We start from the raw sequence: 24515 nt of genomic DNA, 5'->3' as shown, positions 1-24515 counted from the left end.
CCCTCATGTAAATCACCTGATGCAACTCATCAGCTCATTAGTAGAGTCTGCAAGGCTTGAACTGGGTATGGCCTGTGAGGAAGACATACAAAATGTGCAGTGGTTGGGGGTCCCAGGACAGGTTTGACAAGCACTGAACTAATCAATGTGTAAATCGACACATGCCATGGTGTTTCGATTTGTGTTCTCCAATAACGTAGTAAGTTATATTAGCAAACCCGGTGGAAGAGGTCACTGCTCTCCACTTGGAAAAACACAAAAAGAATGTGGCAAAGCTAAAAAAAATTAGAAAACCTACTGAAAGATGCACAAAGGTTCCTTACTGCACTACTACCTTACTACACGACTGGGGAAGTTGTGGGTGGGGAAGTCGTGGCCTAATGGTTAGAGAGTTGGACTCCCAATTGAAAGGTTGTGGGTTCGAGTCCCGGGCCGTCAGGAATTGTGGGTGGGGGGAGTGCATGTACAGTTCTCTCTCCGTCTTCAAAACCATGACTTAGGTGCCCTTGAGCAAAGCACTGAACCCCCAACTGCTCCCTGGGCGCCGCAGCATAAATGGCTGCCCACTGCTCCGAGTGTGTGTGTGTGTGTGTGTGTGTTCACTGCTCTGTGTGTGTGCACTTTGGATGGGTTAAATGCAGAGCACAAATTCTGAGTATGGGTCACCATACTTGGTTGAAGGTCACGTCACTTTCACTTTTTTTTTTTACAACAGCAAAAATGGCAGACAGTAGAGAAACCGGTTTGAAAACAATAAATATTTTTGTCAGTTTTGTTTGGTGACCGCAGTGGAGCGCAGAAATGAATAATAAACTGAAACTCGGGGAATATTTTGAAATCAGAAGGAGTTTAGCATGAAATTTGCATGGAATTTTGCTCACTGTGATTGTTTTACCACCACATGTAATTTTTTTTCAATATTGTGCTGATCAGATTGGCCTGAGACCATGGAAGAAAACCCTGGGCCATATTTACTATCAGATTGCACCAGTATAAACCCTCTTTTGGTGATTTACTAAAGACAGACAACGAAACATTCAGCAATGAAAAAGTGTGGACAGTTATTTTTGTGATTGACCTTATTGCATATGCATTTGTGGGAGTTTCCCTTTCAGATGCAAAATTTATGAGCAAAAAGTATCTAAATATACAATTAACAAAATTATAAACACAACACTTGTTTTTGCCCCCTTTTTTCATGAGCTGAACTCAAAGATCTAATACTTGTTATATACCCATTTCTCTCAAATGCTCTTGTAACCCAGGTTACTAGTGATTAGTAGCAGAGAAAATAATGAAGCAAATATGAGATAAAATATGTATCTGTGACCTGAATAAAATATTTATAATCATAAATCTTTATAAATAAAAAAAATATATATTTATATTAAGGATTATAAACTCATCCAATGAAATTGCATTTTGAATGACGTCATTACGTTTTCCGCTATCGCGGCAAATTACAACGCAGTGCGCGTTCCAGATCCTTTTTTTTTTCCGTGAACTTGAGAGGAGAGCAGATGGCTGTCGCTGATCCAAGAGATTTAGTGCTTCAGAATTGAAAATAAATGACGACTGAGAGAAAAGCAGGGTGTGTCTGAGGGTGATATCTTCTAACGTGGATCATTGGGAGTTTTCTGGATTTATCATATACATTTGAATGAGTTTCCTTGGCCAGGTTTTTTTTTTTTGTTGTTTTTTTTCTCTCTCCTTGCTGTTCCATGTGATGTTCTGTTGATGCTCATCTACTGCATGTGGCCTGTTCTGGATACGGATCAAGTGAAGTGTGAACCTTTTCCTGGATCGTGAACTGTCTCAACTCTCTCCTGTGCGTGTAACGGTGGAGTTTGGACTGGCGAGCCACCCATTGGCTGAAGGTTGAGAACATTCCTGTTTTGAAAGAGCACCGAAGTTGAACTTGTTCATCTTCAAATGGTAGGAGTGGAATTTTAGACTTTAGAGACATTGGATTTCATTACTTCCTGGATTCTTGGACTAAATTTATGAACCGCCTGTTTTTTTTGTTTTTTCCTTCTCAAAGAATGATTCTGATTTGTTTGTTGCAAGCAGTGGACTCTTGTTAAATTTTGAGGTGTTCAGACTGAATGAAATTTTGTTTATTGGGTGTTTTAATATCTTTCAGAAACTTTCTTGAGGTTTATGGGTAAATAATCGCTGAACAATTAAACTAAGATTTAAATTTAGGAACAGAACAGTAAAAAAAAAAGAAAAGGTTGATTATAAATTAATGATAAACTGCTTTAAAATTTAACCTGTTGAATTCGATATCAACGAGGTAGAAAAACAGAAGGGAAACGTCCATTTACTTTCATGAGTTATATTGCTATAAGTCTGTAAGGGAAAAAAAGAACGTGGTACAAATCCTTATTATTGAATGCAACTAACTGAGGTTATTGTATACTGAGTGAGGAAACAAAACCGTTTTTTTTTTTTTTGTTGTTGTTGTTAATTCACTGTTAAAATATAATCTTTCTTATTCGTACCTCAACCCCCGTGTCTGAGTGGTTCACTGCTGTCGCACATCTCTCTCCTCGGACGAACCTAGACTGCTGAACTTACTGGTCCATTGACAAAATAACTTGAAAGATATTAGGGTGGCACGTGTTACAAAAAGTGGCGAGCCAGCAGCCAGGAGAGCGATTGCAACAGCAGTGGCTGATTAGAGCAGCTGAGTTTTCTAGAAATAACATATTGAACAGAACTTTAACATCATGGATATCATTGAGAAAGAGAATGTAAACATCTCAAACGCAGTTATTGTTGGCGGTTTGACACTAACAGAGGCAGACACAGACTTAGAGTCATGGCTTTTGAGATATGGCAGTATTAGTCGAAATCTTCTCATTGATGACCCGAACTCTGAGTTCCATCATCATGCTATCATAGAGTTTACCTGCAGCTCTGCAATGAAAACATTGATGCCCCTGTTGCCTCTAACAGTTGTTAGTATGTCAACCCCAGGTACCACTTTTATTGTGCGTGCTTTAGGTTGCGTCTACCCTCATGTTGCTAGTGACAGTGCTGCTAAGGGGTATCTGGAAGAATTGCAAAACATTGCTAGTATAAGTGGCAAATCAATTGAGGAAATACTCCAGGCGGAATTACTGAAAATTAAATTCGGCCCCTCTCTTGTTGGGCCATCACCGTCTTCAGGTGAAAGACTTGAATACTCAAATGCAGCAGATTTTCAAATACATGATAGCTGCACAGTCTACTCACCAGATGGACAGTTGTCCCCAGCCATACCACAGAATGTGATCCCTGAACAAGTAGCTACTCTTCCATCGCAAAACTCACCATCTCATGAAATTGAATACACAAACTCACAAAACCTGGCCAAGGAAAAGTCTAACCATGGAACTAGTCATCCCGCAGTCACTGTGTCATCTCATCCAGCACTTTCCATGAATATAATTGATCCTCCCAGTGTACAAAAGGTAGTAGTTGAGCACATTGTCCGAACCAATGACACAGCTCCATCATATAATACCTCACTCCGCCTCAGGTCCTTCTCTGGAAAGGTTCCTAGACCTGTTAACGAACCAGACTTTGACACTTGGCGTGCAAACGTCGACCTCCTACTGACAGATCCTTCTATTTCTGACTTGCATCGGACCAGGAAAATACTAGACAGTCTGCTTCCCCCAGCAGCAGATATTGTTAAACATGTATCACCAAACAGCTTACCTGCAGTATATCTAGAGTTGTTGGAATCTGTTTATGGCTCTGTAGAAGATGGAGACGAGTTGCTAGCTAGGTTCATGAGCACTCTCCAAAATCATGGTGAGAAGCCTTCATCTTACCTGCACAGATTACAGATTCTCTTGAGCACAGCAATCCGACGAGGTGGCATATCTGAAGGTGAGCGAGACCGCAGTCTTCTTAAGCAGTTTTGTCGTGGCTGTTGGAACAATGCTCTCATTGCCGATCTTCAGCTGGAAAGGAGGAAAGTTAACCCTCCTTCATTTGCAGAATTAGTAGTTCTTATCCGCACAGAAGAAGATAAGAATGCTTCGAAGGAAGAAAGGATGAGGAAACATTTAGGGCTAAACAAGCTCTGTCCTGCCCCCTCAAAGTTGAGACTGTCAACCAACCAGATATCTGCACACCCATGTGAAACACAAGATGACCAAGCTGATACATCTCTTGCAAAGCAAGTCTGTGAACTTCAAGCTCAAGTTGTTGCTCTGCAAAAACACTCAAGCCAGAAGGATAAGACCAAAAACACGAAACCAGATGAAGTGAGCACACTGAGAAAAGTTGTTACCGAGTTACAAGCCCAGATTACAGCCATGCAAACTGCAGCCACTTCAAGAATGAAGAGTGATGAGCAAGCAACTGAAATTTCTGATTTAAAGAGGCAGATCGCGGATTTGAAGGTTCAAATAACTGCTCCTGAGATGTACAGACACCATTCTGAGAAGTTCCTTCAGTCCAAAAGCAGCACCCAACACACACGACCTGAACCAGGCACAGCAGAGTGGTCTAGAGATGGTAGACTGCCTGATAGTAGACCTCGTCCAGGGTATTGTTTCAGATGCGGGGAAGATGCGCATCTTGCCAGCAGCTGTAGTAATGCTCCTGATCCTGCTAAAGTTGCAGAGAAAAGGCGCAAGCTGAGGGAGCGACAAGCCCAGTGGGATGCCCACCACGATGCAGCTATGAGACCTTTAAACTGAGGATGGTCTCTGTAGAGGGGCATACATAGACTGGACAGGGAAAGAATTGCCCTAAGGAATTTAGACACCCGTCCAACCGAAATGCATATGACACATTCCCATTAAGGAACTTACCCAGAGGATTAGTAGGAGTAAAGTGCACTGCCCAAATTACTGTTGGAGAGAAAAAGGTTTCCTGCCTTCTGGACACAGGGTCCCAGGTAACCACAGTTCCCTGGTCATTCTATGAAGAGCATTTGTCAGATAGTCCTCTTAAGTCATTGGATAACTTGCTGCAAGTGGAAGGGGCGAATGGACAAACAGTGCCTTATCTCGGATATGTGGAACTAACTCTCAAATTCCCCAGAGAATTCCTTGGAACAGAGACAGAGGTACCTACTCTAGCCCTGGTAGTTCCAGATTTGATGAACGCGCCTCAAGTTCTGATTGGCACAAATTCATTAGATGCCCTTTACTGTAACTATGTCCAGCAACCAGTATCCTTGCCTCAATCTAACTCCCATGGTTACCGTGCAGTCCAAAAGGTTCTGGAAGCAAGACACCGACAAGCAAGTTCTGATGTAGTAGGCTGGGTGAAATTCAAGGGACATGTTCCAGAGTTAGTACCTGCGGGATGTACAGTAGTCCTTGACGGACATGTTCTGGTTGACTGCCATCCTGTTGATAAATGGGTAGCCTTGGAATCACCAACTTCACCCGCCTTACCTGGAGGGTTGCTGGTTGCCAGCTGTTTGCATACCTTACCCTGCAAGAGGCAACACCAGTTACCAGTTGTGTTGAGGAATGAAACCCAGACCGACATTACCATCCATCCCAGAACTATAATCGCTGAAATGCGGGCTGTCCAAGAGGTGATGCAGAGTAGACAAACAAGTTCCAGTGCTGTGAATGAAAAACTACCTGCTCGTTCCAATCTCAAATTTGACTTTGGAGATTCCCCCTTGACCTCTGAGTGGAAAAAACGGATTACAGATCAATTGAATAACATGCCCGAAGTCTTTGCTATGCACGACTTAGATTATGGTCATACAGAAAAAGTAACTCACCGTATAAAGCTTAATGACGAAACCCCTTTTAAACACAGGCCTCGACCAATCCATCCTCAGGATATTGATGCAGTGCGGAAACATTTACAGGAGTTGTTAGCTGCTGGAATAATCCGAGAGTCAGAATCTCCCTTTGCTTCCCCCATAGTGGTTGTAAAGAAGAAGGATGGTTCTGTACGTCTGTGTATTGATTTCAGAAAGCTAAATACACAAACCATTAAAGATGCATATGCCCTGCCGAATCTGGAGGAAATCTTTTCAGCGTTGACCGGTTCAAGATGGTTCTCTGTCCTTGACTTAAAATCGGGATATTATCAGATCGAAATGGAGGAAGCTGACAAGTGTAAGACTGCCTTTGTGTGTCCCCTGGGGTTCTGGGAGTTCAATAGGATGCCCCAGGGGATCACCAACGCCCCTAGTACGTTTCAAAGGCTCATGGAGAGATGTATGGGTGATTTGAATAGGAAGGAGGTGTTGGTCTTCATCGATGATCTGATAATTTTTTCTGAAAGCTTGGAAGAGCATGAGTCAAGACTATTGCACGTTTTAAAACGGCTGAAGGAGTATGGACTAAAACTGTCGCCTGAAAAGTGCAAGTTTTTCCAGACGTCTGTTCGATACCTTGGTCATATTGTATCTGGGAATGGAGTGGAGACCGATCCAGTGAAAATTGAGGCCCTTAAAACCTGGCCAAGACCTAGGAACCTCAAGGAATTAAGATCCTTCCTGGGGTTTTCTGGATACTATAGGAGGTTCATTCAGAATTATTCTAAGATGATAAAACCTCTCAATGACCTTACAGTAGGATATCCACCTCTTCAAAAGGGTCGGAGACGAGGGAATGAGAGCAAACAGTATTTTGACCCAAAAAAAGAGTTTGGGGACAGATGGGATCAGTCCTGTCAACAAGCCTTCGACATGATCATTGAGAAACTCACCTCCGCACCGGTCTTGGGATTTGCAGATCCAAAGATTCCTTACATCCTGCATACTGACGCCAGTACTACTGGGCTTGGGGCAGCCTTGTATCAGAAACAAGAAGGACAAATGCGGGTGATCGCATTTGCTAGTAGAGGGTTGACGAGAAGTGAGACCAGATATCCAGCTCACAAACTAGAATTTCTAGCCCTTAAATGGGCAGTTACGTCGAAGTTCAGCGATTACCTGTATGGAGCAGAATTTGTGGTTGTAACAGATAGCAACCCTTTGACTTACATTCTGACATCTGCGAAGCTGGATGCTACCAGTTATCGCTGGTTGTCAAGTCTGTCCACCTACAATTTCAAGCTCCAGTACAGGGCTGGAAGTCAGAATTGTGATGCAGATGGGCTTTCTAGACGTCCACATGGCGAGCTTTTGGATGACCTTGCATCCCAGAAAGAGAGGGAGAGAATAAAACAGTTTACCCTTCATCATTTAGATGAATTTGGAGCTGAGGGTTCTATTATCCTGCCAGAAGCTATTAGAGCCATCTGTGACAGACATCAAATTGGAAAGTTCCCGGATGAATGCAAATTGTCCAATTCTTCCATTGCCCTTGTTGAGTCCTTAGCTCTGCATGCAGATGTCCTACCTGAAGAGTTTGAACAGGAGAATGGGCATGGCCTTCCGGTTATTCCTTACCTGTCCAATGAGGAGTTAAGAAAGCAGCAGAGGATGGATCCTGACCTTAAATTCATCATTGATAGTTTGGAGCTGAATGAGAAGCCTTCCACTCTAGGGAACCAGTCTCTCACTACTAATTTGTGGATAAGGGAGTGGAATCGGTTAGAATTAAGAGATGGACTGCTTTACAGGAAGAGGCAAGATCAAGGAAACACACTCCATCAGTTAGCCTTACCTGTGGCTTTGCGAGGAACAGTGTTGAGGAGTCTGCATGATGACATGGGGCACATGGGTATGGAAAGGACTCTTGACCTTGTCAGGACCAGATTCTTTTGGCCAAAAATGTCATCATCTGTGGAAGAGAAGATTAAGACATGTGAGAGATGTGTACGTAGGAAAGCATTACCAGAGAAAGCAGCTGAGATGGTGAACATCAAGACTACTAGACCGTTGGAGTTGGTCTGTATGGACTTCTTGTCTTTAGAGCCAGATAGGAGTAACACCAAAGATATATTAGTCATTACAGACCACTTCACCAAATACGCTGTGGCTGTGCCTACCCGGAACCAGAAGGCGCAAACTGTGGCTAGATGCTTATGGGAAAACTTCCTAGTACATTATGGGTTTCCAGAAAGACTGCACAGCGATCAAGGACCGGATTTTGAGTCACGCCTGATCAAAGAGCTGTGTCACATTGTAGGCATACACAAGGTGAGAACTACTCCTTACCACCCGAGAGGAAATCCAGTGGAGAGATTCAATAGAACCCTTCTCCAGATGTTGGGTACGCTTGAGAACAAAAATAAGTCATGCTGGAAGGAGTATGTGAGGCCCTTGGTACATGCTTACAATTGCACTCGAAATGATGTGACTGGATATACTCCCTATGAACTAATGTTTGGTAGACAACCCAGGCTGCCAGTTGACTTGGCCTTTGGTCTGCCAGTGAATGGATCGACTAAGTCTCACTCTCAGTATGTGAGGAATCTGAAAGAGGGTTTAAGGGAGAGCTATGAGATTGCCATCAAGAACGCTGCAAAAGTGGCTCAACGTAACAAGCGCAGATTTGACAAACATGTGGTTGTTTCTAACCTCGATTTGGGAGATAGAGTCCTTGTGCGGAATTTGAGACTGAGAGGCAAGAACAAGCTGGCAGACAAATGGGAGTCAGATGTTTATGTAGTCGTCCGGAAGGTTGGAGATCTCCCAGTGTATGTAGTCCAGCCTGAGGGAAAGAACGGTCCAGTTCGCACTCTACACCGTGACTTACTTCGCCCTTGTGGGTTTTTATCTGTGAACGAAATCGAAGAGTTGGGTCCTCTGAATGTTCAACGTAAACCTATAACCAGATCTAACTCTGCTCTAGAAGCTGCTCACCAAGAACATCTAATGAGCGATCAGTCAGAATCTGATGATGACTCTCTTGATATTAGAAGTTCAAGACGCCAGTTGGAATTCATTAAAACAACTGTCTTACCTTCTGAGAGTCCCATGGCTGTAAAAGAAACCTTACCTGAAGCCGTGTCCTATGAATCCCCTTCTGCTGTCGTAAACCCTGAAAGGGAGACCTTACCTGACACTAGACTAGAAGAGTCAACAGATAACCAACAAGATAATGACAGTGAGAATCACTTACCTGTGGTGAACTCTGCTGATTTCAACACCAATGAAGCGGATTCTGGGAAAGATGGAAATATGGCTGAAGGGGAGACCAGCGGAGAAGTGCTGGAATTAGACCCTGTGGGTGATGAAGTTCAATCCAGTGATCAAACCCCACCTACCAAAACAGCTTCAAGTTACCAACCAGTCATGGATGATGACCTAGGCGCCAATGGCCCTAGACGTTCTAAAAGGCAGTGTGGACCCCCTAATAAACTTGAGTATCATAAATTAGGAAATCCCTTGACATTGGTCATTCAGTCCCTTCTACAAGGTTTGAGCTCTGCCTTTACCACTTCATTGGAAGAAACAACACCCACTAGTCATCAAACCTTTGATGTATCGGATGCTTTCCCCACTGTAGTGACGATTCAACCTCATCCATGCCCGAGGACGTGCCTGAATTCAGGGGGGGAATGTGTAACCCAGGTTACTAGTGATTAGTAGCAGAGAAAATAATGAAGCAAATATGAGATAAAATATGTATCTGTGACCTGAATAAAATATTTATAATCATAAATCTTTATAAATAAAAAAAATATATATTTATATTAAGGATTATAAACTCATCCAATGAAATTGCATTTTGAATGACGTCATTACGTTTTCCGCTATCGCGGCAAATTACAACGCAGTGCGCGTTCCAGATCCTTTTTTTTTTCCGTGAACTTGAGAGGAGAGCAGATGGCTGTCGCTGATCCAAGAGATTTAGTGCTTCAGAATTGAAAATAAATGACGACTGAGAGAAAAGCAGGGTGTGTCTGAGGGTGATATCTTCTAACGTGGATCATTGGGAGTTTTCTGGATTTATCATATACATTTGAATGAGTTTCCTTGGCCAGGTTTTTTTTTTTTGTTGTTTTTTTTCTCTCTCCTTGCTGTTCCATGTGATGTTCTGTTGATGCTCATCTACTGCATGTGGCCTGTTCTGGATACGGATCAAGTGAAGTGTGAACCTTTTCCTGGATCGTGAACTGTCTCAACTCTCTCCTGTGCGTGTAACGGTGGAGTTTGGACTGGCGAGCCACCCATTGGCTGAAGGTTGAGAACATTCCTGTTTTGAAAGAGCACCGAAGTTGAACTTGTTCATCTTCAAATGGTAGGAGTGGAATTTTAGACTTTAGAGACATTGGATTTCATTACTTCCTGGATTCTTGGACTAAATTTATGAACCGCCTGTTTTTTTTGTTTTTTCCTTCTCAAAGAATGATTCTGATTTGTTTGTTGCAAGCAGTGGACTCTTGTTAAATTTTGAGGTGTTCAGACTGAATGAAATTTTGTTTATTGGGTGTTTTAATATCTTTCAGAAACTTTCTTGAGGTTTATGGGTAAATAATCGCTGAACAATTAAACTAAGATTTAAATTTAGGAACAGAACAGTAAAAAAAAAAGAAAAGGTTGATTATAAATTAATGATAAACTGCTTTAAAATTTAACCTGTTGAATTCGATATCAACGAGGTAGAAAAACAGAAGGGAAACGTCCATTTACTTTCATGAGTTATATTGCTATAAGTCTGTAAGGGAAAAAAAGAACGTGGTACAAATCCTTATTATTGAATGCAACTAACTGAGGTTATTGTATACTGAGTGAGGAAACAAAACCGTTTTTTTTTTTTTGTTGTTGTTGTTAATTCACTGTTAAAATATAATCTTTCTTATTCGTACCTCAACCCCCGTGTCTGAGTGGTTCACTGCTGTCGCACATCTCTCTCCTCGGACGAACCTAGACTGCTGAACTTACTGGTCCATTGACAAAATAACTTGAAAGATATTAGGGTGGCACGTGTTACACTCTCCTTTGCCGAGATTATCCATCCACTTCACAGGTTTTGCACATCAAGATGCTGATTAGACAGCATGATTATTACACAGGTGTGTCTTAGGCTGGCCACAATACACAATACTGACTGCAGCTCTGGATCGGTGTATACAACAGCGTGTTCCTGGCAATATCCAGTAACTTCCCACAAGTTAAAGTGGAGTGGACCATCATCCCACAGGCCACAATCTACAACCTGATCAGCTCTATGCGAAGGAGATATGTTGCACTGCATGAGGCAAATGGTGGTAACACCAGATACTGAGCGGTTTCCAGTTGCCCCAGTACAGTAAAACTGCACATTTTAGAGTGGCCTTTTATTGTGTCCAGTCTAAGGCACACCTGTGTAATAATGATGCTGTCTAACCGGCATCTTGATATGCCACAACTGTGAAGTGGATGGATCATCTCAGCAAAGGATATTTGAGAGAAATAGACCTTTTGTGTAGAACACAGAGTTCAGCTCATGAAAAATGGGGGCAAAAACAAAAGTGTTGCGTTTATAATTTTGTTCAGCATATAATGCAACATTTTTTACTAAGGCTTGTGACACATTTAGGAAAGCAATAATGCTTTATTCTCGTACTTTGGTGGACTGTGTATCTCAAATTTCACATACTGTATAGTTCAAATAAGCATTAACAATCACCGTTTTGTCTGTTTTTTATTGCTTTGTGTTTTTTTTTTTTTAGCTGCACTGATGTTTGACACAATTGTTATTCTCAAAAACGGTTCAAGGACAGCAGTCCAACAATTACAGACCTGCTGCACTAACAAACGCCAAACCGAATTAAAACATCTTAGACTGTGTATTCAAAATCTTTCAGCTATGTACGAGCGGCCTTGTGCAAACCGAGTTGTTATTCCAAAGACTTCATTCACAGATGTTTGCACAAGTGGTTTCGCCATCTGCAGCTTTTCTGCTCCTCTGTTGATCTTATTCTGGTTGCAGGTCTCAGAGCGCACAGGTGTGGATCATTCAGCCGTGTCATGTGTCCCAAATCGTCTGTATCCAGAAGATACAAAAACTGCCACATTCTCTCAAAGCGCTCTTGTTTAATGTTTTATATTTCAATCTATCAGATGGGGATAAAATGGGAAGTTCCAGGCAAAACTGTTGTGTTTGCACTTGATCCCAAGCTTCTCCTTTGGCAACTTCACAACACACACGAGAAGTTTATTAGTTGGTTTACAGTAGAGGTATCATGATACAGTGCTTAGTAGTATTTTGTTTTAAATTATTACCTTGTTATCATTTATGTGACACTCTAAAGTATTAAAATAATAAAAGATAACACTTCTGTAATTATTATTCCGTTAGGAATCATGAAAACCCTTGTCAAAAAGATTAAACATACCTTTAAAAAGAAAAGCGCACTCACTAATATACTTAAAAATAATATTAAGTGTGAACTGAATATTTTCAGACACTTAATTGTTTGCAATTAAATTAAGATGTATTATAGTTTACATTTGTATTTAATGTAAACTGCCAAACTTTAGAGTGCTTTTTGAAACACTAAAGTACATCTTTTTTATGTGATTTCATATTTATTTATTATTAACTTTGAAATATGGTTAAAGTGCACTGCAGAATGTACTGAAAAGCATTTATGCTAAACTAAATATATATTTTAATGCAATTTTTAATGCAAACAGTGTCATTTATTTTCATATATATTTGTAGTTATACGTTTTTAATGAAGTTGCAATTTATTACATTTAAAATGGATTAACTGTAAACGTAATATTGAATTACACACTATTATTATAATCAAGTACTTTGTTTTCTTTAGTTAGTTAACAAATCTAAAGAAATGTGTAATTGTAATTCATAATAAGTATACTTATTTTAAGCATGCTAAAATATTATTAAAACTTTTATTCAAAATATAGTTTATTTTAATGATTTAATTCATTTAAATTATAATTTATAATGATTTAAATGTAATTATTTTTTTTCAAGTGCACTTAAGTGAAGCAGCCATGAAAATTTACTCTTAATGCAACTTAAGTGCCCTTTAAATTCATTGTATATTATCTGAAAGATAAATTTAAAAGAATATACATACTTTTAGGATTTGAAATACAAGTGCACATTCAATACAATAAAGCGCACTTCTTTTCACAAGACCCAACTATGAACATCACCTAGTATTATTATATGCATTCATTTATTATATACATTGATTTCTATATTACTATATTAATTCAATTCTTGTATTTAAATTGTATACACATACTGTAATGTATATATATGTGGGGGGTGGTGGGCAACATCATGCATTTGCCATGATTAATTTCCAAAAAAAAAGAAGGCAGTGTGGTAACTTTTAACTCCATTAACTGAGCCTGAATCAATTGACACATAAATAAATTAAGTGTAAGTACACTGTATAATTAGTAATTATACTATATAGCATTTTGATGCATTAAACAGTTCAGCAGCTGAGATCAGGAAATGCCTAGGCCAGTTTTCCAGAGAGTAAGAACTACACCAGAACACACGGACTCAAACGTTTCAGCAGACGTTATTAGAGGTGCACTGGGCAATACTACACTGCTTCAGGTCCAGAAGAGCAGGGGAAGAGGAAAATGCATGGACTGGAACATGACAGGGGTTTGTGTACATGTGCCATGGTTTCCCTACCAATGCTTCACTGTTTAATGCATCTAAATACATATAGCAGTAACAGAAAACATGCTAAAACACAATAAAAGAGTGTTTGAATTACAATCACCTTCTGGATGGAGGTGTAAAGTAACTAAGAAGTGGCATATTTCACTCAAAACTTAAAAATCTGTCATTTATTCGCCCTCAAGTTGTTCCAAAGCTGCATAAAGTTCATTCTGACACAAAATAAGATACTTTATGACATTTTGAGCAATGCTGGTAACCAAACGCTTTCTGTTCCCCATTGACTTCCATAGTATTTGTTTTTTCATACCATAGCAGTGTTTGGTTACTCACACACTTCAGTGATTGGAACAGGTAAATAAACGGCGACAGACCAGACAACTATTCCTTTAAAATACCAAAACTGATTAGCTGTTTAATCTTAAAATCCAGTTTTAAGGATGCAGGTACAAAACACTTGTATTTGAATGCACTCTATTGTTTTAAGCTGTGGAAAAAGATGGGTCAGTCTGATATCAAACGGGAATACAGTGAACTGGATTTCCAAAAATACAGTGGGTGGCCCTTAAAGTCTCATTGGTCTGCGGATGCTTATGTCAGAATACGTTGTAGCAAAAGTCAGCAAACGAGATAGCATAATGACATATACTCTTACTATTTATGCCATATAAAGATAGTAGTCTATAGTGAGTTAATGGGAGGTCTTCATAAAAAAAATACAGGCTACTGGTTGATGTGTGTGTGTAAATGTGGAATTTGAATGTGAGTAATGATGATTCATAACGTCTGTCTGGAACACAATTTCATTCGGAGTCAGATTTTTTAAAGCTTTTGAAGTCTCATCAAGGCTGGATTTAGTTGATACAGTAAAAACAGAAAGGTTCTTAAATAATATAACCATTTAAAATAACTGATTTCTGTTTAACATTAAACATATTGTAAAATGTGATTTATTCCTGTGATGGTTCCAGTAAATGGAAATGGAAGTAGTCTATAATGGTTCATGAGGCTGCTTACAATCACTGACTAAGTGAAAGACAGACTATTCTTTCAGTCCTGTGTAAACAAACCATAACTAATAACCCTCAAATGTAATTTAGAAAAACCGCCTCTTTGTTTTATTCTCAGACATCAGACATAGTCTCCAGTCAGGATACACCCTACACAAATCACAGTATTAAGCACACTGTCTCCTTATTAGAAACAGACGATTGTTCTGAGCGCTCTTTGGAGGCATGGCATTTTAAATGTGTCTTCTTTGCAAGAGAAGTGGACCTGAGCAGATCTGTGTTTATGGAACATTCAGGAGCAAATTGTCTAGTCACTCAAACACGGCCAAAATAGCATCCTAAAGAGCCAGCTTTCCTAAGAATGAGTTTCTCAGGCTTCAGAGAAAATAGAAACACCTCCATCACGTTCTGATATTCGGCTTCTGCCTGTTGGATATTTGAAGTTCTGTTGATACTTGGATCTTGAATACTGAATGAGCCTCAATCTCCTGTGTCTTTAATAAAACACAAGGTCTTGTCATATCAGTGGTTTAGAAAACATTCTTAAATCTGCTTGAGGTATAATGGTACACATGGAGCCAATTGAAAGTTTGTACTATAGTGAAATATTAGCAAAATATATGTTGCTTTCAAATATTTTGTCAGAAACAGTCCTCATCCTCCATAAAATGTGCTGCACACATCTGAATATTTTGGATGAACTGTTCTGGAACAGTGTTGAAATACAACTTAACCACTGATTTCTAGTTGTGTCCTCTTTAGGAAGACCAAACAAGTAGTTTTGCTTCCACAACGAAACACACAGCGACTCCACGACATGGCGGTGGCGGCAACAGTGAGGAAAAAAGTTACGCCGCCTTTCTTTATGTGAGCATTTGGGCGGTGTTATGGATACCTTCCCACATTGTGATGTAGACATGTGGGGGCGTGTTAGAGCGAGCCGTTTTAGGGGGGTGTGGTTTACTGTTTACTTTTATAAAGAATATCTCTTTGGATTTGAGACTTGAGTTTTTGCAACTTTACATATCATCTTTATGCACCAAGAGCTTGTAACAGTCCAAAGAGAAAGAAAAAATTTAAATCGATGCATATGACCCCTTTAATGCTAATGCTACCCAGATTTGCGGTGGAGATACTACTTCATCCATAAGCAGAGGGTATGATCCTCAGCATTACTACACCAAAGATTTTACAGTACACTTTTTCAGATTTGTAATTTTACTTAAAATCAGAGTAGCCCAAGTTTTAACAAAAATAATTCAGATAAATAACCTCTTTAAAAATGATACTGTTATTTTGAACAACTCATCCATGTGTCTCTACCTAAATTTAGCAAAACTCCAAGAACATGCCTGTACATTAAAGCCCTGTGTGTGACTGTAAAACACCCACTGTTCATAACCCCACCCCAATTTCTGAGCATTACCACCTGCACGTTTTGTCTCTGCAATTTTTGTGTCCATTCCCACAAGCATCATTTTCACTCATCAGGGAGCCGCTATCAATATGCTGGGTATTGAAGTTGCTCTTGAATGAGTGCTTGCTGTTAAATTGACTTCTGATTTCATGATCACTCATACTCTGTGTAAAGGGAGCAGATCTTACAAGATAAGAAAGTTGTCAATGTGCTCAGGAAAGGTTAAGCAGCAAATCCTCCAGAATGGCCTTGCAGTCATTTCTCATTCGGGTTCTCAACTTTGTCCCTCACGGTCCACTTACGTGCAGCGTTTGGCTCCAACCTTGATCAAGCTCTCCTGCCTGTAACTTTCTTGTAATCCCGAAGACCTTGATTGACTTCTCCGGGTGTATTTGATTAGGGTTGGAGCTAAACTCTTCAGGAAAGTGGACCTCGGGGCCAGAGTCGAGAACCCCTGGGCTGAAAGGTTTGAAATATTCAGTAAAATACATTTGAGTGAAATATTTTTTATTCTCTCTATGACAAAACTGTGCTAGATGTTAAATTTAGTAAAGGGGGGCCACTGGTTAATATGTTAATATGAATGGAAATGGCATGTTTTAAATTTTTATATTTGGGATGTAGTAATTGCCCTATTTTGGGCTGTTTTTGACTGGACATTGAGATAGTTTTGTCATGCAGACCTGGCAAACTTTGCTATATGGAGCAGAGCAGATGCATTCAGTTTACAGTAGTGTACGTTTTCAAACTGAACTAAAACTGCCACAGCGAGCCTAGTGTTTGTGAATGAAACATGCAATGCATGAGAGTGTTTAGTGCTCAGTGATGTTAATACCATCTTATTTTGGATATGAATATATCACATCCAGTCATACATTGACTATCTTGTTTCTTCGCCCATGTGCTCACACATCCAAAGCATACACACAGAAAAAGTTAATTTAAATTAATCTGATTGACAAATAAACCATGGTTGATCTATCAGCCAGATGCATGTAAAAATGCATGTGATCTTATTTCAATGTTGTTGTTAATGTAATTTTAGCTTTGTGCATTTAGTTTAACTGCACTGTTAAAGAGGGCGATTTTTACCCTTCAACTGAACTGTGCACGTATTTTAGACACTAACTTTGATCTTCCACAACAGAGTTTCTATTTACTTATACTGCTGTGTTCTCTGGTAATATAAATGGTATGATCCATTTCAGGAGCTGACAAAAAACAATTTAAATTCAGAGCATAGCTCACATTCACTAAAATATTGAAACACTATGCTGATTCAGATTGACAATGCCAGTGATAGCCAATCAAAGCAAAGCGTGGTTTGAACTCCTTGCCCCCCAGCTGAACTAGAAGTTTTGATTGGTTTTCCACTCAATTCAGACCTGCCTATTATTGGCTGAAAGCGCAGGGCTCCACCCCAAAAGTTTGAAAAGGGCCCGGCTCACTTTATTTCAACATCGGTGCCTCCTTTTTTTGAAGTAAAAGTACCACAATTTAATTATACTCAAGAAAGTATATATTTTTTTATGTACTAAATCACTGTAACGAAAGTATTTGTAATTAGTTACTTTCCATCTCTAGTTCACAGGTTAATTACTTGAAAAAAATGTGGCGCTGCAAATCATTGTGCTCAACCATCCCGACACTGTCAACCAATGACATGAATTTGGGGCGGGACAAGTGGCACGTAGGAGGAGTGTTTGGGAAACTTTCATTACTTTTGCAATTGAATTTGCTGACGCTAGTGAGCCAGAAATTACACACCTCACTTTTTAAATACTATGATTAGTCCATGTAGAAATGAAGCATTCAGGTGAATATGTTCTAGTGTATTGTTTCTTAAATGTTATTCAGACTGACGAAGCTCCATCCTAAGCAATGCAAAGTCAAGTCCAAGTCAAATGACTATACAAAAAAAGATGGATGTTTCTCTTTATATGCAGACTCAGAGGAAGCTGAGGTGCTAAAAGCTGTACAAAATCAATCACTCTATTGCTCTCGGCTTGTCTTCTTCTGATGTGCGCATCTGTGTTAGGTTTCCTCGTGTCTCTGGCGTTGTGTTCAGTGGCCTTGATCACCACACACTAAACAACAGTGTAAAACTCATGGAAAATTAACAGATGCCTCTTAAATTAAACATAACCACCCTGATGTTTATCAGCTATATTATGAATGGCTCAAATTCAGCACATTGTTTATTTTTGCAGTTAGGGATGGGAGTGTAACATAAGAGCTTTGTGCTGATTGTGTTAATGAATGGCAAACGCGTGAGACATGCATGAATGAGATGTTTCATATTGCAGTCTTTAACAGAATGAATCTCAGAAGCTCCCAAGAGGAGCGTGAAGAGGCTTTTAAAAATCTTAAAGATGTGGAGACACTCTAAAATCTCTCTATAGACCTTGACACACACTGGGAAAACTACAGTGCCTTTAGGCTATTGCTTACATATGTCCACAACAAATCAACCGATTAAAAGCACCCTTCCATGTAAGTGGGAACCATCAATTATTTAGGTTTAATATAAAATAATATTAATGAATGTATTAAATAATTATGTTTTTTTCTTTCATTTATTCAAACTTTAGTAATACAGTTAAATTAGTAACAACATTGATTTATATTGGGGGGGGGGGGTATTATATATTGATGTAGGTATATTGAGAGAGATGCTAATTTGTTGTCAATGTTATGTTGAAGTTATATTAAATTATATACATTTCAAACACAATATTGTCAGTATGTACTTTGCCGAACATTGCATCTCTGAATTAATACAGAGGGGTTTCATTCCTGAATGATTCAGCGTTTTTGAACGAATCAAGTGAGTCAATGATTCAATTAGCCGCTCATAAAAACAGTTGCTGAATTCAAAACTGCATACTAACTACTTCTCTTACTATTTTTTGCATATTTTTGGGATTTTAATATCTTTTTCATATCATGTTTACTGTTTGACATGTCCGAACTTGATGCTAGAAAATCACCAAGTCATTTGCTTCATTCCTAAAAGAATCAGCTGTCCTGAAAGAATCAATGATTCACTTAAGACTTATTTGCCACACCTACTGGCATTTGTAGTTTCATATTTAAAGTATAATTTCATAGTTCAATCTATGCTATATTTAACATACTAAGCTCCTAACTTTATATACGAATTGTAACTGCGGTGTAAATGCATTCATGGCTTCTCTGAGCTGCATTGAATATTCTGGGTGAATACATATGAACTGACACTTCAGATGCAGCTTTTGTGTCACTTCTGCAGTGCAACGATAGATCTTGTTGATAATTATTTCATTGGATTCATTTGATCAAATTGTATTTACAGAGTAAATTTAAGATGAAAGGTGATGCATCATCTTTAGTAAGGTTAGAAAAAATTGCCTTAATAAAAGTACAAGTGGAAAAAAAAAGCAAATTAAGGTTGAAAATAGTTTCTGTTTATATCCTGGCTTTTCTGAGTCCTGCAAAGTGTTCACCTTCTTGGTAAAATACAAACAGCCATTTTAGTTTGAAAGGCGCTGTAACTTTGAAGATGTCCTGTGATCTGCAGGGACATCCATTCAGGTGAAGCTGGCATAAACATATCTGGGCATATTTGTTTTATAAAGATAATGGCTATGGTGGATAAGATGTGTTGATGTACTGAATGACTCACTTGGGCTTTTCTATGAATGATTAATATAATGGGTCCTGAATTCAAACCACAGGAGCGCACACACAATTACATGGTTCAATAAAAAAGATCTTTTCAAACTAATACCCTTCACACAGCTGTGCAATAGCTTTATCAGTCCTGTTTGAAGTGCCAGATATGAATCTGTCCAGATGCAGTTCGGTCAGTTTCAAGAGTGCCAATTGCATTTTATAACTGAAAATGTATTTTCAGTAGTCAGAAGTTGGCATTTCATAAGTTATTTTTCACTGTTATTCACAAATTTTATGTTGCATTCTCTGATTATAAGATTTTTAAGAAAGTTGCAGTAGCAAGTTATCCATCCACTGAAAATCTTTTAGTAGAAGCTTGCCGTGTTTTATGGTGATTTATCTCATCTGTCCACTTGAGACAAGTTTTAATGTAAACAGGACCTGAGAGATAGTTTAGATGCTTTGTCTTTTGTCGTTCAGTTAATAGAGCTGACACTATACTACAACTGGCTTAGTTGTTTTATGTTACATGTTAGCTTCTATGAAAGGACAGGTTGTGTCTAAAACAAATGCAAGGACAGCTCACGATGATTCTGGGATGTTCGTGTCAGTGCACTTTAAGATGACAGACCTCAATCTGACACTTTCTCTTTCATCTGGCATCTTCTGATGGCAAAAGAAACTCGAATAAGCCAAGAGCAAGTGGCTCTTGCCAACACCAAATGCACAAATACAGATAAGTAAATAAATTATGATAAATTAATAGAGATACAAAAAAGGCATCATTGTGGAAGATGTGGTAATTAATTAATAAGTATGTAAGCTAATATACTATATCATCATTTCACTTTAGCCAGTTTCCAAGGCAACATTTGTAATTTTCATTACTTTCCATTAGTTTATGTACTAAAACAACTAAAACTAGAACGGAAATAAAAATTAATGAAAATATATAGAAATATTTTAAAACATCAAAAACTAATAAAAATGACAGAAACACATAATATAATTACTAAAAAATATAAAAAATAACATCAATTTAAAGTGATATCTTATGAATATTACATGCAACTAAACCCTTTCCCTAACCCTAACCCTAACCCTAATGGTAAGTGCATGTTATCAATTAATTTTACTCAATACTTAAATGTAAAAAGACACTGTGAAGAAGGCAGTCTAAAGTAAAGAGTAACCATTATCTTAACATCCAAACATCTGATTGCATTTTTTTTTTTTTTTTTTTAAGATTTCTGTCCATTATTGTGTTTGAGAAAATCTCAACTCTTAAGCTGTAGTTAAGCTGAGAGAACAGGATGTGTTCTTACCGTCTACCCGGCTTATCCAGACTCCACAGCGCGTCTGTTCATCTGACCTCTGGGTAAAAAGGGCATTGATCAATATTCCAACCCTTTCTCTTTAGAGCAGGAAAGAAGTGCTGCAGGTTCTCGCTTTAAACGGACGAATCCCGTGCAATGTTTATGAAAAATTAGATTCCCGTACAGGACACACACTACATTCCTCAGTTACAGGATCCTTCAGAAATCCAGGGATGCCAAGGGGATAAAAATGATCAAAATATCCTCATTCTGCTTTAAGACATTTGCAGGCTATTAAACATTGGAGAAAGAATATGTCCTCACAATCTGCACTGCGAAAAGTAACCAGCGAGTGCAACTGGTGAGCTTTTTTCAGTAAGCAAAATCTTGCCAAAATGAGTTTTCAGTAATGTTTTACTTGCATAGATTGCAGAAGGAAAGTAAAGATAGAAGACTGTCCTCTCAGTCTGTACCGTGATGAACAACCAGCCTTAAATAATGAGCGCTGCGAAACAGAAACCCATTAACTCTTCTCCCAGCCAGCATTACACTTTCACACAAAAACAAGTCATTAAAGGACATGCCAACCATCTGTCACTAAAAATCACACCTAAAAACTATTAAATGCATACATATATAGATTTGATGAGTTTGGAAGCGCTTGTTTACAAAAGCAGCTGTTCGTGTGCAGTTCTTTAAATGTTTAGTGTGCAGGTCCTTGTCTTACATCCTTTATACACAACTCCGAAAAAGTAATCACTTAGAAAACAGCTTCAAACAGATGTTTATCCAACAGATTCCTCTGTAATGATTCATAAAAGTCAGGAAAAGCTGATTGCAAGTTCCTACAGAAGCCAGAATCCCGTCATGCTCTCTCTGAGAGAGGTGCACGCATGTTGCCATGAACCGTCCTCCCGGGTGAACACCTCTCCTCAAACAGGTTCAGAGTTGAGTGTTCAGAGACGTGATGTGGGCCCCACGCCTCATTACAGATGGAGATTACAACTCCTGTCCGACGTGTCCTGTCCTCTCGCCCTGATCCTTTCCACACCGGAGGATTAGACGCCTTTGGCAGTTGCTACTTGGTGCGCCACGACATGAGTCAGCTCTGACAACTGAACTGAATTAAACAGGCACTGTGTTCAAGACGAGGGTGTCTGAAAGTGAGAGCAGCACTGTGGCTGTAGAGATGAGTCTGGTGTGCTGCTGGCTGACTGGAGGAGAGGGAGGGAGGGTGGACGGTTTGGGGTATTGTGAGGGCAGATGGCAAGCGCTTCATCCCCCTCTTTATACCACGCACCAGCTCCACCCCCTGGACATTTACCTTCAGCTTAGATATGCTAGAGATGTAAACAAAGCTGTAAAGTCCTGCCAAAATCATACTATATTGTTTATTTCTTCATTACAGTGCAGTGCTGTATTGATATTCCTTAAACGTTGTGGTTCGGGGGTTGTTCTAAATCCCTAAAGGCGGGAATAAACTAAAGAGCTCTCAAATCTGAACAGGTTTTCAAACATACACTTTCTTACTTCGTCTATGGTTACAGAGGGAAAACTGGGCATCGTACACTAAATAACTGAGGATCACACACTGAGTCGTTCTGAACACAGCGCTGAACTCACTCCAGGACAAATGACAAGGGTATGTGTGATGAAATTAGCTCAAAATATCAGACAGGTCTGACTTTGGTATCAATTAGATACCGTTACAGTTTTGGATAACATTTTGAATTGAATTTTATTTCATGCATGTTCATTTTTGTTCAAGTTTTAGTAATATTCATGTGTGTTTTTGTAATTGTGTAATCGTTTTCTCACGTATTTGAGCTCTTTTCCCGCTATCTTCCCGTTTTAGTGTTTTCCTGTAAAATATCCCGTTAGCGCCTCCATCAGACCTGTCAAGTCTCTGTGCTGTTGTCCTGTTGCTACTCCTTGTCCTTCCAGCGAAACAGATGTTTTCAAAGCATCGTTTTGCTTACGTGAAAGCAACCTTAGCGTGATGTTGGGCTTTTTAAGAAAGCGTGGTTGTTGTGAGAGCACGATTTCACGCCAATCTGTAACTAAAGTCACGTTAGACCTAGTTTCACAAAATCGCTTAATGTTAGTTAATGCAGCAGTTTTGCAGTACAACTTTTTGCTGTCAGCAGAGGGATAGCAACAAAAAGATGAATGTTGAAATTTCTCGAGAACTCGAGAAATTTTCCTTAATTGCGATGTTGACTTAAAGCTATTTAAATGAATATTCAGATGTTATGGTCTCCGTAGTCGCGCCTCCAAGCAGGAAAGCGGTGTAAAGTTAATCCATTCTCATTTTATTTTCCCCATGGCTATTATGTGCTGCGCTATTACACCCCACAATACAGCCATGGTTGAAATGGTTAAAATAGATTTTTAACTAATCAAATTAAGACACACGGATGAGAGGGAGTATGTCTAAACACTGCACAGTAGTCCGAGCAGCATTAAAGGAGGCCATCAACACGGTGGCCACACCAAGTAATGACGTCACGACGCCCAATCTGGGCCAAAGTTGTGTAGTTTATTCCAACTTAAATTAATTTTAGTATTTCACTTCAGTTAATTCAGCCAAAACGTACAAAGTCAATTCAGAAAACTTAGCTTTGCATTTTAAGAAATAAATTCTGTCAAACAATAGACGTTTTAAGACATAAAAGTTTGAAATTCTCCAGTTGACTTGATGACATTGTCACAATGTTTGCATAATAAATTGCAATTGGTCTTGATCGGTCAAAACCCTCTCAGCTTATTACTGTTGTATTAAGCATAATTTTTTTTTACAAAATTTCAGACATTTACATTCAATAAAATACATTTTATTTAACTATTGTTTCAGATTTGTTTTATATTTTGTATATATTATATTTGTTTAATAATATTGATTATGCATTTTCAAAGTGTCACAGCTCCAATAAATTGAACTTTTTTAAATTTATTTAATTACTTGGCATTATATTTGAGTTAGATGGCTATGGCCATGGGAAGTCTTTGAAGGGCAAGCAAATCAAACTGTTAAAAAGGTATCAGGAAATGTTTCAATTCTGTTGAAGCCATATCATTGATCTGGAACATGTGAGCATTTAGTTTCATGTTTTTCCCATGAATTTCCCGTATGTACAATACTTCCTATAACTGCCGCTATATGTAAATAACTAGAAGAATAACAAAGTGAAGTAAATGGTAAAACTATCTGAGCTACACTGAAAAAAAAAGAAAAAAAGATAATTCTGTAGAAATCATTTTCACTCAGACTTTGCACAAACAATTTCACAAACAATTCCAAAGAAACAGTGACACACTGAATTAAACATGAAATTCTAGAAAAACTTAAACTATCATTTTCATTGACCAAAAAAAAATGTTTGAGTGTACAAAATCTATGCTTATGTTTATGATTACAGTAACAAATTAATATAATAAATATCAGTGCGCAGCCTGTTTTTGTACAGCTAAAATAAAATATCTGGAAGCGACAAAGCCTTGCACATTCAAGTTATCTTACGTTACAAATAAGGTGAATACAGTGGGGCCCAAAATAGGATTCAAAATCAAATTTAAACCTTGAAAAAACAGATTAAAAATTAGAATATTTAATATTTTATTATTTCATATGTAAGATTCTGTATTATTT

General features: G+C 38.7%; 1 protein-coding gene and 1 long non-coding RNA gene across 2 annotated transcripts in view; one reads left to right on the top strand and one right to left on the bottom strand.

The window, feature by feature from the left end:
* The window catches only part of LOC128022544 (neurturin-like), a 28081-nt gene extending 6046 nt beyond the window's left edge, over positions 1-22035 (bottom strand). The window contains exon 1 of the mRNA XM_052610211.1: positions 20876-22035. The gene's annotated coding sequence lies outside the window, so the exon portion shown is untranslated. The remainder of the gene's footprint in view (positions 1-20875) is intronic.
* LOC128022545 (uncharacterized) lies at positions 1262-10682 on the top strand. Its single transcript, XR_008185944.1, has 2 exons — positions 1262-2215; positions 10391-10682. It is a non-coding gene; the product is annotated as an uncharacterized LOC128022545 (long non-coding RNA).
* Positions 22036-24515: the final 2480 nt, after the last annotated feature.

Source organism: Carassius gibelio, chromosome A11 (genome assembly GCF_023724105.1).
Source record: "Carassius gibelio isolate Cgi1373 ecotype wild population from Czech Republic chromosome A11, carGib1.2-hapl.c, whole genome shotgun sequence".
Lineage (NCBI taxonomy): Eukaryota > Metazoa > Chordata > Actinopteri > Cypriniformes > Cyprinidae > Carassius > Carassius gibelio.
This window is presented reverse-complemented; position numbering and strand designations above follow the sequence as displayed.